General features: G+C 36.9%; 1 non-coding gene across 4 annotated transcripts in view; it reads left to right on the top strand.

Annotated features, from left to right (window-relative positions):
- LOC147832946 (uncharacterized) overlaps nt 1–13,186 on the top strand; it is a 62,313-nt gene that overhangs the window by 19,629 nt on the left and 29,498 nt on the right. For all 4 annotated transcript variants that reach the window (XR_015515372.1, XR_015515373.1, XR_015515374.1 and 1 more), the window contains exon 3: nt 12,454–12,562. This is a non-coding gene — a transcript (uncharacterized LOC147832946). The remainder of the gene's footprint in view (nt 1–12,453; nt 12,563–13,186) is intronic.

Raw genomic sequence — 13,186 nt, forward strand, 5'->3', positions numbered from 1 at the left:
TATATTTTGCAGCCAGTTTAGATGTCATTTCGTCCTCTCCGACTATACAGTACTTTTTTTTTAATCGTTTAGATTAAATAATCTGTTATTTACTTTTTCTTGTGGATGTTTGGTTATCTTGGGCAGATACAAAAAAAGTGCAAAAGATGATATTATTGGTAAAAAAAAAAAAAAGAAAGAAATGCCATCAAATATACTTAGGTGGCCGTTAATATACCTGGGCGTAGTAAAGTCTATGTGTGGGAAGCACTGCATACAATTGAAGTCAGTATTATTAGCCCCCCTTGTTTAACAGAGCAAGGATATTTTCACAGTATGATAATATTTGCATGATATCATACGCATAACAGGACACATTTCACTGAATTAACCTTTAAAATAAAAGCACTGTGATGGTGTCATAGTTTAATGGTAAAATAGATCATAATTTCGTAGTTACAGCAAGGTATATAAAAATACATTTGACATAAAAGACCTGCCATTGAATAGTACAGACAAAATAAGTCTATTTTATTGCCAAAGTTCAAGCATAAGTACAGTTGAAGTCAGAATTATTCGCCCCCTTTTGAATTTATTTTTCTTTTTTAAATATTTCCTAAATGATGTTTAACAGAGCAAGGAAATTTTCACAGTATGTCTGATAATATTATTTCTTGTGGAGAATGTTTTATTCGTTTTATTGCGGCTAGAATAAAAGCAGTTATTAATTTTTTTAAACACCATTTTAAGGACAAAATTATTAGCACCTTTAAGATATTTTTTTTTTCGATAGTCTACAGAACAAACCATCATTATACAATAACTTGCCTAATTACCCTAACCTGCCTAGTTAACCTAATTAACCTAGTTCAGTCTTTAAATGTCACTTTAAGCTGTATAGAAGTGTCTTGAAAAATATCTAGAGAAATATTGTTTACTGTCATCATGGCAAAAATAAAATAAATCAGTTATTAGAGGTGAGTTATTAAAACTATTATGTTCAGAAATGTGTTGAAAAAAAAATCTTCTCTGTTTAAAAGAAATTGAGAAAAAAAAGGAAAAAAAACGAGGGGTAATAATTCTGACCTCAACTCTTTGTGCCCTATATATAGGCCTAAATATTGATGCTTTTTTTGGTTAATGCTGCCATACTGTATTTTCAGATAATGTCCAGCAGATGGCAGTCAAAGCCCTTCTAATATTCCAGCCTCCTTCCCTCCAGACGCTGCGTGGCACATCATAAACACAAGGCCAAATAATCGTTATCAGGAATGAAGCTTCACTGCTCGCTCATTGTCGGCTCTTCAGAAGTTCACAAAGATCTAGATATGGCCTTGTTTGCGCAGTATAGATTTATGATAGAGAGACCTCCAACTGCAGGAGTCTTTACTGCTCGAGCCGCCGATGATTCTAGCAGATGTGTTTCTGTGTGAAGGACTCAGACCATCTCATGGAGAAATAACAACAATAAAAAACAATCACATTTCTTCCTGGCCACAAATTCCCATCTCATGTGATCCGATAAGGCCTGTTGGGTTGGCTTTTAATGGGATTAGCAGGTCAAAAGGCACCTGCTTTTCTTCCTTAGCGTAAAATAGGTTGAAATGAGTTTATTCTGAGAGAAATAACAACCTGAGTACAGTTTACTCACCTGCATTCTGCTGAGATGCTGATTCACAGTTTTGTTTTTCTGACGAAAGCTAGAAGTCTGTAATTATCTAACCAACTTTACTGTATTTACTGATTTGTTTGGGTTCAGTTTCATTGATTTGCCTTAGTCCTTTTATTCATCGGGGCTCATCACAGCGGAATGAACCGGCAACTTATCCAGCATATGTTTTACGCAGCGAATGTCCTTCCATCTGCAACCCATTACTGGAAACACCCATACACTCCCATTCACACTCATACACTACGGCCAATTTAGTTTATTAGATTCCCCTATAAGCGCATGTGTTTGGACTGTGGGGGAAACCAGAGCACCCGGAGGAAACCCACACCAACATAGGGAGAACATGCAAACTCCACACAAAAATCACAACTGGCCCAGCCGGGACTCGAACCAGCAACCTTCTTACTGTGAGGCGACTGAACTATTTATTAAGTTAATATGACCTGCAATCGTGCATAGGATTTACAATTGATATAATTATGAATTTATTAATGAATATGAAATGTTTTCAAAACCATGGATTATTATTTTTTTTTTACATTTCAGGATACAAAAATGTCTTATATCAAGTTCTTCTAAAAATATTATCACATTTTATATATAATTTATATAATATTAAATCATAAAAAGCTAAATATGCTAAATATGTTGAGTCAATTTTGATTACATGGAATACTTAAAAGTATGGCAGCTGATATCAAAAGAGTGATTACTATTATTAGTAATAGTATTATTAGTAGTAGTAATGTCATATTCACAAAGTATGTGAAAGACTAAAATAGCATTTTTCCATAAAGTATACTTAATAAAACTTCAACTGTAAAGCATTACACATATACTTTCATTTATTTTTACAATGTAGATCATTGTCTAATGTAATTGTTTATTATTTTTATATTAGGTTTCACTGTATATCATCTGATACTATACATTTATCAGGGATGAACAATTTATCATTTGAGCATCAATATCGCAATGTGTGTTTCCGCACAGGTCACATCGCAGGATTAGATAATTTATTAAAGATTAAAAGATTATTTATTAGATATTATTATGTATTAATTTACTTGTCAATTCAAGTACTTAAATACTGTTAGACTCTCCAGAAAACCATAAGCCCTGTTTACTTATTGATTTTTGCTTATAATTTATTATAATTTATGCAGATGCACTGCATAGAAAAAGACTTTAACGTCTCAGTTTATCTCAATTAATGAAATCGATCCAAACAGAGCTGTTTAAATCCTCTGGTGAAATTATATCCATATCACCACATATATCACAGCAAAACAAAATATTGCAATGTCACATTTTTTCAATATCATGCTTCCCTAAAATATATATATATATATATATATATATATATATATATATATATATATATATATATATATATATATATATATATATATATATATATATATATATATATATACATATATTTATATATACAGTGCTCAGCATAATTGAGTACACCCCATTTTAAAAATTATTATTTTTATTGATCTCTCACTGTGAATATAGGCATTATAATAAGTATATATATATATATATATATATATATATATATATATATATATATATATATATATATATATATATACAGTAAGTATTTTGGTGCAATTAAACAAAACTGATTTATTAAACAGATATATTTATTAAAATTATATTTTAGCCATCAAACATATTAAGAAATTGAAAGATGATAATACAATTAAATTTCAGCAAAATATTGCAAAAAAAAAAAAAAATAAGTCTTAACCTGCCAAATTAAAAAAAAAAAATTAAAATGTTTTTGCTTCTCTTGATTTTTCCTCTTTTTTAAAATTTTTCTATGACATATACATTTGGGTGTGTGTGTATATGTATATATATATATATATTTTTTTTTTATATGTATATATATATATATATATATATATATATATATATATATATATATATATATATATATATATATATATATATTTCTATATGTATTTCTATATATATTTCTATATATATATATATATATATATATATATATATATATATATATATATATATATATATATATATATATATATATATACTGGACTAAATCTCCACTAGATGGCTGTAATTATCAAGAGGTTTTTGGAACAAAGAAAAAAAATGGCATGTTCAAAGTCTGGTGAAACGGTTCCTCTATCTCTCTCTCTCAGAAAGTCCTTCAGCGTGCAAAGTTGGCAAAACAGCACTGTTGTTTAGGGCAGGGTAAGCTGAGCCACTCCCAGGCCTAATTGTACTAAAGTTCTTTCCAAATTGCAATTAAAGATAAACAGCGAGTGTGATGGGGAGCTGTGATAACGCCGCTATCTGGCATCAGCCTAATTGTTGCAAACATGCTCTGTTTGACAGACGACTGTACTCTGGCTCCACCTCCTGCATCTCAGCCTGTGTAGTGTGCAATTCAGGGCTGATCTGTTTACTGACCATCGCATTTATACGCCGCTTTGATGTCTCTGCCAGCCTTCATATAAACAGTCATTCTTACGTTCTGTAGATATTGACTTGTGTTGTTTTGGGGTCAGATGACGTGGGTCTAGGTTGAAACTGTTTGCTGGTTTGTCATCGCTGATATTGACCACATTCTTGGTTCTTCTGGGGGATTTTTGTTTCCAGATAATGATTAGATTTTATTTTGAGGACTTCTTAATGCTGGTATTGGCTGCACTGTTAACAATTTCCTGTTGAATTTACAGTTACGCACTGGATGCAGTTCGCCGGGAACTTACTGTAAATCAATTACAGCAAAACTACTGTATATGCAGCACCATTTATGTTGGTGTATGTGTATTTACAGTATGGCATATCTTACTGTAAAATATACAGTAATTTTCACAACGTGACTTTAATACATTCGCATACTGCTTAACTGTCCTACAGTAAAATACAGTTCATATTACAGTTAAATGCTGTGTAACTTACAAAAATCGTTTACAGTGTGGTTAGGCGTTTTATAGAAAAACATAATAAACATTCTTTCCCAGAGATGGGTTGCGGCTGGAAGGGCATCCGCTGTGTAAAAACTAGCTGGATAAGTTGGCGGTTCATTCCGCTGTGGCAACCCCGGATTAATAAAGGGACTAAGTCGACAAGAAAATGAATGAATGAATAATAAACATACAGTATATCACACTAACGCCACCAGTAGGTGGCAGCAATTCTATGTTTTAACATGTGATTCAATCGCACATTCAAATGATTCAATCAAAACAGCTGAATCGTCCAAATTCAGCCGACATGAGGTGATTTTTTTTTTTGACATCAGCTTTGTGTGTGCCAGATTTAAAGTCTTTGTGAGATCAAAATTTACAATGTTCATTTTGCTAGCGCACATTGTTGTTATTAAGCTGAATAATGAATCCATTCAAGTTAAAAAGTTTGTTTTGGTAATCTTCAATCAAAGTCTGACCGTTCATTTTTGACGTTGTGGTCCTTCTGTTGATGTCAACCTTATGTTTACCATAGCAGTTGCATATTAACACCCTATCTTATCGTTAGTTTACTATTATTGAACGGTGCGCTAAAAGAAAGCTCCGCCCCCTACTCAATATTCAGTTTCAGTTGGAAGCACATCAACACACTGAAATAGTCTACATGACCCGGAAACTGCAACTGTTTTTTATATATATATATATATATATATATATATATATATATATATATATATATATATATATATATTGTGACAGTTTCAACACAGAATATTAAATGAGAAAGCAGTGGGTGTGGCTTTTTTTTCTACTGTGATTTGATTGGAGTAGGCATTTCATTCAGAAAGATGGGTAAAAGGGTTTGGGGAGAGTTATTACAACCTAACCTAATCCTCCTGCTCACCATTTCTTTTTGTCGTCACAACGGACAGCTGGAGGGGCGTGGTTAAGCGTGTTATCCACGCCCAATACCTCAGACTGATCTAATCTGAGAATTTAACTGTAAACAAACAGGAAGTGCATTTTCAGATTTCGATTTTAGATTACAAGGGACAACTAGAAATGTGAGCTAATAAAATCAATTCGGTTAGTTTTGATTTCATGTGGACTTTAATAAACGACTGAACACTGATAATCACAATTGCAGGCCTTTTATCAAGGGAGAGTGTATTTGAAGTCCTCAATTTAGAATTCTCTCTTAGCAAATTTCCAGCTTCTGTTTATAGCATCTCTCTGTAAGACGTGTGGTCTGAACAACACTGTCTGTCACCGGCTGAACATTAACAGCTCCAGCAGCTCAACACCCCGCTGGGTTAATGGTACCTACTTTCTTCATCACTTCTGAGAGCAACAGACAGTTTGGCTTCAGTCGCTGGAACAGCCTTCAGAATGGCCAGCAGTCTCTCTGAAATATGTTGGAGCCAAATCTTCAGATTTATGGGTTTGACTTGCACAGAATTTCCATCCATTAGGATCAGTTTTAACACAAACTAATAAACTTAATGCGATACGCATTAGTCAGTCGTACTGTACTGTACATAAATTAAACAGGTATAGATTTCTCTACTCTTAAATCAAGATATCATGACATTAATTGATGATAAACGTATATAAACCGTATTATTCTGTATATGTATAAAAATAAATGCAGTCCAGATTATTGCATCTTAAAAAAATGCTGGAAGTGGTGTTAGTGAGGCCAGCAGGGGGCGCTCAACCTGTGGTCTGTGTGGGTCCTAATGCCCCAGTATAGTGACGGGGACTCTATACTGCTCAGTGAGCGCCGTCTTTCGGATGAGACGTTAAACAGAGGTTCTGACTTTCTATGGTCTTTCAAAATCCCAGGATGTCCTTCGAAAAAGAGTAGGGGTTTAACCCTGGCATCCTGGCCAAATCTGCCCACTGGCCTCTGTCCATCATGGCCTCCTAACCCTCCCCATATCATAATTGGCTTCATCACTCTGTCTCCTCTCCACCACTTCGCTGGTGTGTGATGTGCGGTCTGGCGCAAAATGGCTGCCGTCGCCCCAATTATGACCCCCCTCCACATTATGTAAAGCGCCTTGAGTGCCCAGAAAAGCACTATATAAATGGAAGGAGTTATTATTATTAAATTTAGACCTGAAAATTAAATGCTGATATAATAAAGTGTATAGCTGACTTCTTATGAAGATTTTTATCTGAAATTCTGATTTATAAAATGCAAGGCAATGTACAAGCAAAACAAAACAAATACCCATGGCTCTAATATCCATCTCTTATGTGAAATTATCAGTCTGAGCAAGAAGCCGAACATTATTTGCGACCTTTAATATGTGGGTTAATATATGACCTTCAAAATGTGGGTCTTAACGCCCCAGTATAGTGAAGGGGACTATATACTGCTCAGTGAGCGCCGTCTTTCAGATGAGAGGTTAAATCAAGGTTCTGACTCTCTGTGGTAGAGGTCTGCAGAGGTCACGCTGTCTCATTTACACACATACATACGTGTGCTCGCTCGGGAGTCGGAAGCAATATTGCTAGACGGCCCGCTCCCGTCCAAAATTAAACCAGTTACCGACCACTCCCGCGCTTTATTTGGAAATTTATTCCTGTGCTGCAGAAAACTGGACAGCCGCGGGACCCGTCCAGATTTCTGTGGCCCGGGAATAAATTTCCGAATATGTATGTGTGTAAATGAGACAGCGCGATGCTGTGTTTAGCTTGTTTGTTGCTGTGTGTTTGTGTGTGTGTTTGTGTGTGTGTGTGTGTGTGTGTGTGTGTGTGTGTGTGTATGTGTGTGTGTGTGTGTGTGTGTGTGTGTGTGTGTGTGTGTGTGTGTGTGTGTGTGTGTGTGTTTGTGTGTGTGTGTGTGTGCTTGCCTGCTTGGTGCTTATGTGTGTGTGTGTTTATACAGACACCTTGTTATAGGCTGTTTGGACTCTGTATAGCTGGGTGGTTTTCGGTTTCGGGTAGAAAACGGAGCGGGTCAGGCAGCGGGACAACAAATGCTAAATATAAGCAGGAGCAGTCGGGTTCGGGCTAAAACCTGGCGGAAGTGGGCGGGAGCGGGATTCAAAATTTAGTCCCGCGCAGATCTCTACTTTGTGGTTGTTTAAAAAAACTAGAGAGGGGGAGTTTAACCCTAGCATCCTGGCCAAATTTGCCCACTGACCTCTGTCCCCCATCCCCATATCATAATCGTCTTCATCACTCTGAATCCTCTCCACCAATCAGCTGGTGTGTGGTGTGCGGTCTGGCGAAATATGGCTGCCGTAGCGTCATCCAGGTGGTTGCTGCACAGTTTAACTTAATATTTGAAGTCAATTTGATTGATGTATATAGAGATGACTAGTAAAAGTTAAGTCAAAAAAATCGCAGCGTAGGCAGCTAAATTTATCAGATGACGCAAAGAATGAGTAAATAAAAAAACAGGTCATGTAATGTTCGGTAATCAGCTATTATATATCATGTTCTTTAAATCAGCGACTCAGCATTTACCACCGCTTTACAGGGTTGTTGTTGATTCTGAAATTCCTCTCATGAATGAAACAACATGCGATTTTGCAGAGCGTGTACAGCAGAGCATGCTTCCAGATCCCAGACACTATTGTGTAAGACAGACAGAGAGAGAGGAAACTTGTGGGATTTATTTCCCCCTCTATTCTCCAGCCTCACAGAGGGTTTTCGCTAAAACCAACAGACTCCCCTGCAAGGAGAGAACAGGAAATGACTGAACGCAAACAGGAAGTGCTGTGAGGTGACCAGTAGCATGTTGAATGGGGAATGCTAGACAGGTCTGGGACACAAACGCTACTGCTTCAGGAAACAGCTGGACTCAGAGAGAGAGAGAGAAAGAAAGAGAGATAAAAAGAGAGAGACCGGTCATGGTGTGAGCTGACAGCTTGGCTAAATTCACTGTGGAAGCAAGTCTAAGGCTGTGCTATAGCTAAGCACAGTTTTGGATGCAACACAGATAAATAATGATGAAAAAAGCATACCCACTCCAAATGATACTAGATCAATTCTGAAGATGTATAGATAAATCTAAACCTAATCGATTAATAAAGCAGTAAATAAGGTCCTTGGCATAAAAAAACAACAACAAAGAAGACAATACGACATAGCAGACAATACAACAAACATTATTTAAAGTGTTCCTCATGGTTTTTATTATTTTAAAATTTTTAAAAAGTTTTTATTATTTTATTATATATTATAACATTTTTTATTGTTTTCAAAATAAACTCGTATTCCAATTTTGGTGCGTGCAACACATTTTAAAAAAGTTGGGACAGTAAAGCATTTACCACCTTGTAATGTTGCCATTCCTTTTCACAACACTTAAGCTTGGTTTATACTCTACGTGTCCACTAGTTCGCTTGAGTGGGCGTGGCGAATGTGACATCATCGCTCTGTTTGCGGAGGTTCCCGTTGGGTGCGCGAGACATGAATTCGGCTGGCAGAACTAACTTTTTTTTTTTTTTTTTGAGACTTTAGCGAACAATTTGCGTTGCGACGCGTTTAATTTGAGTTGAATATGAAACACTTTGAAGAGATTTTGTTTGAATAAGGTATGACAGTACAGACGTCTATCCGTGATCATAGAGATAACCAGATGATCAATATTCCTGGCTAAAAATTGCAACAGCCGTAGGCGTTTTTGTTAAAACATTTGGAAAAACCTGGGGGTTAAGTTTGTTAAAACCAAAAGAGGGCATGGCAAAAGTGGAGACCCAGGTACACAATTACATAATGTGTTTTTCCACCATTTATAGGTTCAGTTAAAACTAAAGTGAATTAACAATTTATTTATTTGAGAACTGTAAAGAAATATTTAATCAGTCTACAAAATACTGATACAGTTTTTCCAGGCTTTATTGATGATAATGGTCAGGAATGTTGGATCATTATTGTTTTTTTAGCATAAGTACAGGATAGAAAGTAGCCAGACAATAATGTGTGAATTGTGGAGTGGGCTCAGTATTTTTTAGTGTATACTTTTTTTGCTTTTATTCTTGCCATAATATATATATATATATATTTCTAGAGCAACACATGTTTTGTTGTCATTAATATTTTAATAAACTTTAATAGTAGTACTGTCCGATTTTAAAATGTGCCACATATTCTCAAGTGGAGACAAGTCGGGACTGCAGGCAGGCCAGTCAAGTACCTGTATCCTCTTCCTCCACCGCAGGACTTTGTAATGTGTGCAGAATGTAGTTTTGCATTGTCTTGTGAAAATATAATGGGCGTCCCTGGAAAAGAAGGCAGCATATTGTGCTCCAAAATCTCAATGTACTTTTCAGAATTAAAGGTGCATCACAGAAGTGCAAGTTACCATTGCCAAGGGCACAGACACAACCCCATACCATGACAGACCCTGGTTTTTGGACTTGCTGGTAACAGTCTGGATGATCCTTTCCTTCTTTGGTCTGGAGTCCATGGCATCCATGTCTCCCAAACAAATACCTGGAATACTGATTCATCTGACCACAGTATGTTTCCACTGTGTGATGGTCAATCCGACATGCCTCTAAGCCTAGAGAAGTCTTCAGGGCTTCTTGACACTGTTAACATGCTGTAGGGCCTCCTTTTGGCACAGTACAGTTTTCACAGGCATTTGTTGATGTATGCATTGTGGTACTTGACAAAGTTTTGCTAAAGTAGTCCTGAGTGATATCGCTTATAGATGAATGAGGATTCTTGATGCAGCCTTGTCTGAGGGATCGATGATCACAGTTGTTCAGCTTAGGCTTGCGCCCTTGTCCTTTATGCGCTGAAATTCCTCCAGATTTTCTTGAATCTCTTATGCGCCGTTGAAGGTGAAACATCCAAATGTCTTCCTCTCTTTCTTTGAGGAATTTCGTTTTTAAACGTTTCAATAATTTTCTCACATATTTGTAGGAAAACTGCCGATCTTTGACCCAACTGCACCTAAAAAGTTTGACTCCTTGACAGACATATTGACGGTTGGCCCTCGAGATTTCGAAGGACAAACCCCATGTAGAGTGTGTGGTTTTATATTGCTGTGTGCTGAAACCCAACGCTCATGACCTCAGCCTGCGCTGCCTTTACAGAGCTTGTAGAACCTTTACAGCGTGTGTCACTCACATATACGTCTGCAAATACCTCCAACAGACAAGTTCAGCAAAGAAAAACACAAGCTGCTCCCTGAGGAGCTTTTTAGCAAGAGCAACGGAATACCTCAGTGCGTCACAAACACTAAAGCCAAACACTCGGTACAGTTGAAGTCAGAATTATCATATCCCCTCTATATCCTTTCCCCAATTTCTGTTGAACGAATTTTTGAAACACATATCTAAACATAATAGTTTTAATAACTCTCTTCTAATAACTGATTTCTTTTGTCATGATGACAGCACATAATATTTAACAAGATATTTTTAGGGGTGTGAATCTACACTGGTCTCACGGTTCGGTTACGGTTATCATGACATCGATTCGGTTCAATTCGATATCTCGGTACATCACGGTGCATTGACGATGCTTTTCATACATAATTAGATTTTTTCTTCACAACCCAAGATTTTTAAAAAAAATTAAAATCTATAAATATATTAATATTTATATATATTATTTGTAATAGTGTTGTCTTTTAATACAAGCAGTAAGATATATGAACTTTACCTTCAATTTTACCTGCTCAAAGAAAACACTCTTTTTGAATGTACCAAACAATCTCCAATACATCCACAGAGCAACATGAGCATTTATAGTAAATAAACTAATGTAAATATTATCCAGCTTTCTTTCCGAGTGCTGTCTTACACCCCTATGATTCGTCATTGTCTTCAACTGCTCAACAGAAAGGGCTGCGCTTGGCTTCAGAAATTAAAGCGCTGTGTTCACTGATGTGTGACGCGGGAAGAACAGCAGCAGTTACGGTCAAATAATACAGTTATATGCAAATAATACGCGGTTATCACAGGTAATCCATAATATACACTGTGGAGAAAACTCGCAACTTGTGTCTGGATTCACAAGAATCGCTTTAACAACCAAGAAGAGAGGAAAGGTTACCTCACAAACAGGCCAGCGCTAGTAGTGAAACAGCGGCTCGTGTGCTGTCAACGAAAGACTTTCCAGCAAACTCGCTAGCAGTTGAATTGTGCGTATTTATCTACCTTGTAAGTAGTAGGAGCGTTTTATTTAGTCGCCCTCGCCTCCTTTGCCATAGTATTCTACTGCGACATCGCGCATTGGAGATAAATGACGTCTGTACATAATAACCGGTTATGATCTATTTCTGAACCGATACCGAATTGTTCCCATCTGCATCGCGGTGCACTGAAGAAACAATTAATTTTGACATCCCTAATATTTTTCGAGAAACTAGTATTCAGCTTAAAGTGACATTTAAAGGTAGGGTAGTTTGGCAAATTGTTGAATAACAGTGATTTTGTTCTTTAGACAATTGACAAAAAGATATTTTGAAAACGTACAATTCGCATACATTTATGGAAATCGCGAAATACATCCCAGGAGCTACGGTTTTTGCAGTTTTTGTTTTTGTGAATCCACAGGAGGCCACTGTGTGCGCTTTTCAGATCTCAAGTTCTCTCGCGAGTGCCATTTGCACCTGCTGTTATTGCATAAATCCACCAGAGGCCGCTGTTGACTGTTTTTCTGACTGACCAACCGACCGATTACTCCACCCACCCTATTCCTTAAACCCAACCGACAGTGTTTTAAAAAGCAATCCAGAAAAAGAAAAGACCTCTGCCTATTTTTACCATGTTTTCAGATTTTACCACATTCTCACCCTGTTTTTTACTTGTTTATTTTATTTTTTGGCTTTTGTTTTTGTCTTACCTGCTTTCTGGAACCATTCTTCACCAGACTCGGACCCCGTCACCATGGTCAACTCCGCTCTGTGTCTCAACTTTGCTGATGTACGCTGTGAGCCACTGGACAAGCTGGCAACAGCAGGAAAGCCGTTCACATGGAGGTAAGCGGTCAGCGTGAAAAGAAACGGCGTCAAACCGCCTCATAGTTTTCATTTTAAAGATGAAATGCAGCCATACGTATCTCCAGCTACATAATTCACGATCTCCAGAAATGTATATAGGGCTACGTTTTCAGAATGAGCCTGTGCTGTACTTAACGCCCCATCCACACGAGGTGTCAGCGTCAATGCTTTTCATTCACTTTGAATGGGTGACGTCAGGCGTTGCCGAACTGCATTGTAGATGCGTCGGCGCCGATCTCGAGGCGTTGCTCACTGGAGAAGTTGGGACTTGTTCAACTTTTCAAGTGCCAACGGAAGCGTCAGCCAATCAGATTGCTGTATGCAAATACACCAGCTCTGACAGTGGCCTATTGCTGACTAATTTCATTGGCTAATGCTGCTATGATGATTGCATCAGCCCCAACTTTAGACACACCTTCTGTCAACCGTTGACGCTGAAGCCCCATGTGAATGGGGCATAAGGAGCTAATAAAATTGATCTTAAAATAATTTTAAATATATATTTATTTTAGCCAAAATAAAACAAATAAGACTTTCTCCAGAATAAAAAATATTATAGGAAATACTGTAAAAAATTCCTTACTCTGTTAAACATCATTTGGC

The sequence above is a fragment of the Danio rerio genome, chromosome 18 (genome assembly GCF_052040795.2).
Source record: "Danio rerio strain M-AB ecotype USA chromosome 18, GRCz13ab, whole genome shotgun sequence".
Classification (NCBI taxonomy): Eukaryota; Metazoa; Chordata; class Actinopteri; order Cypriniformes; family Danionidae; genus Danio; species Danio rerio.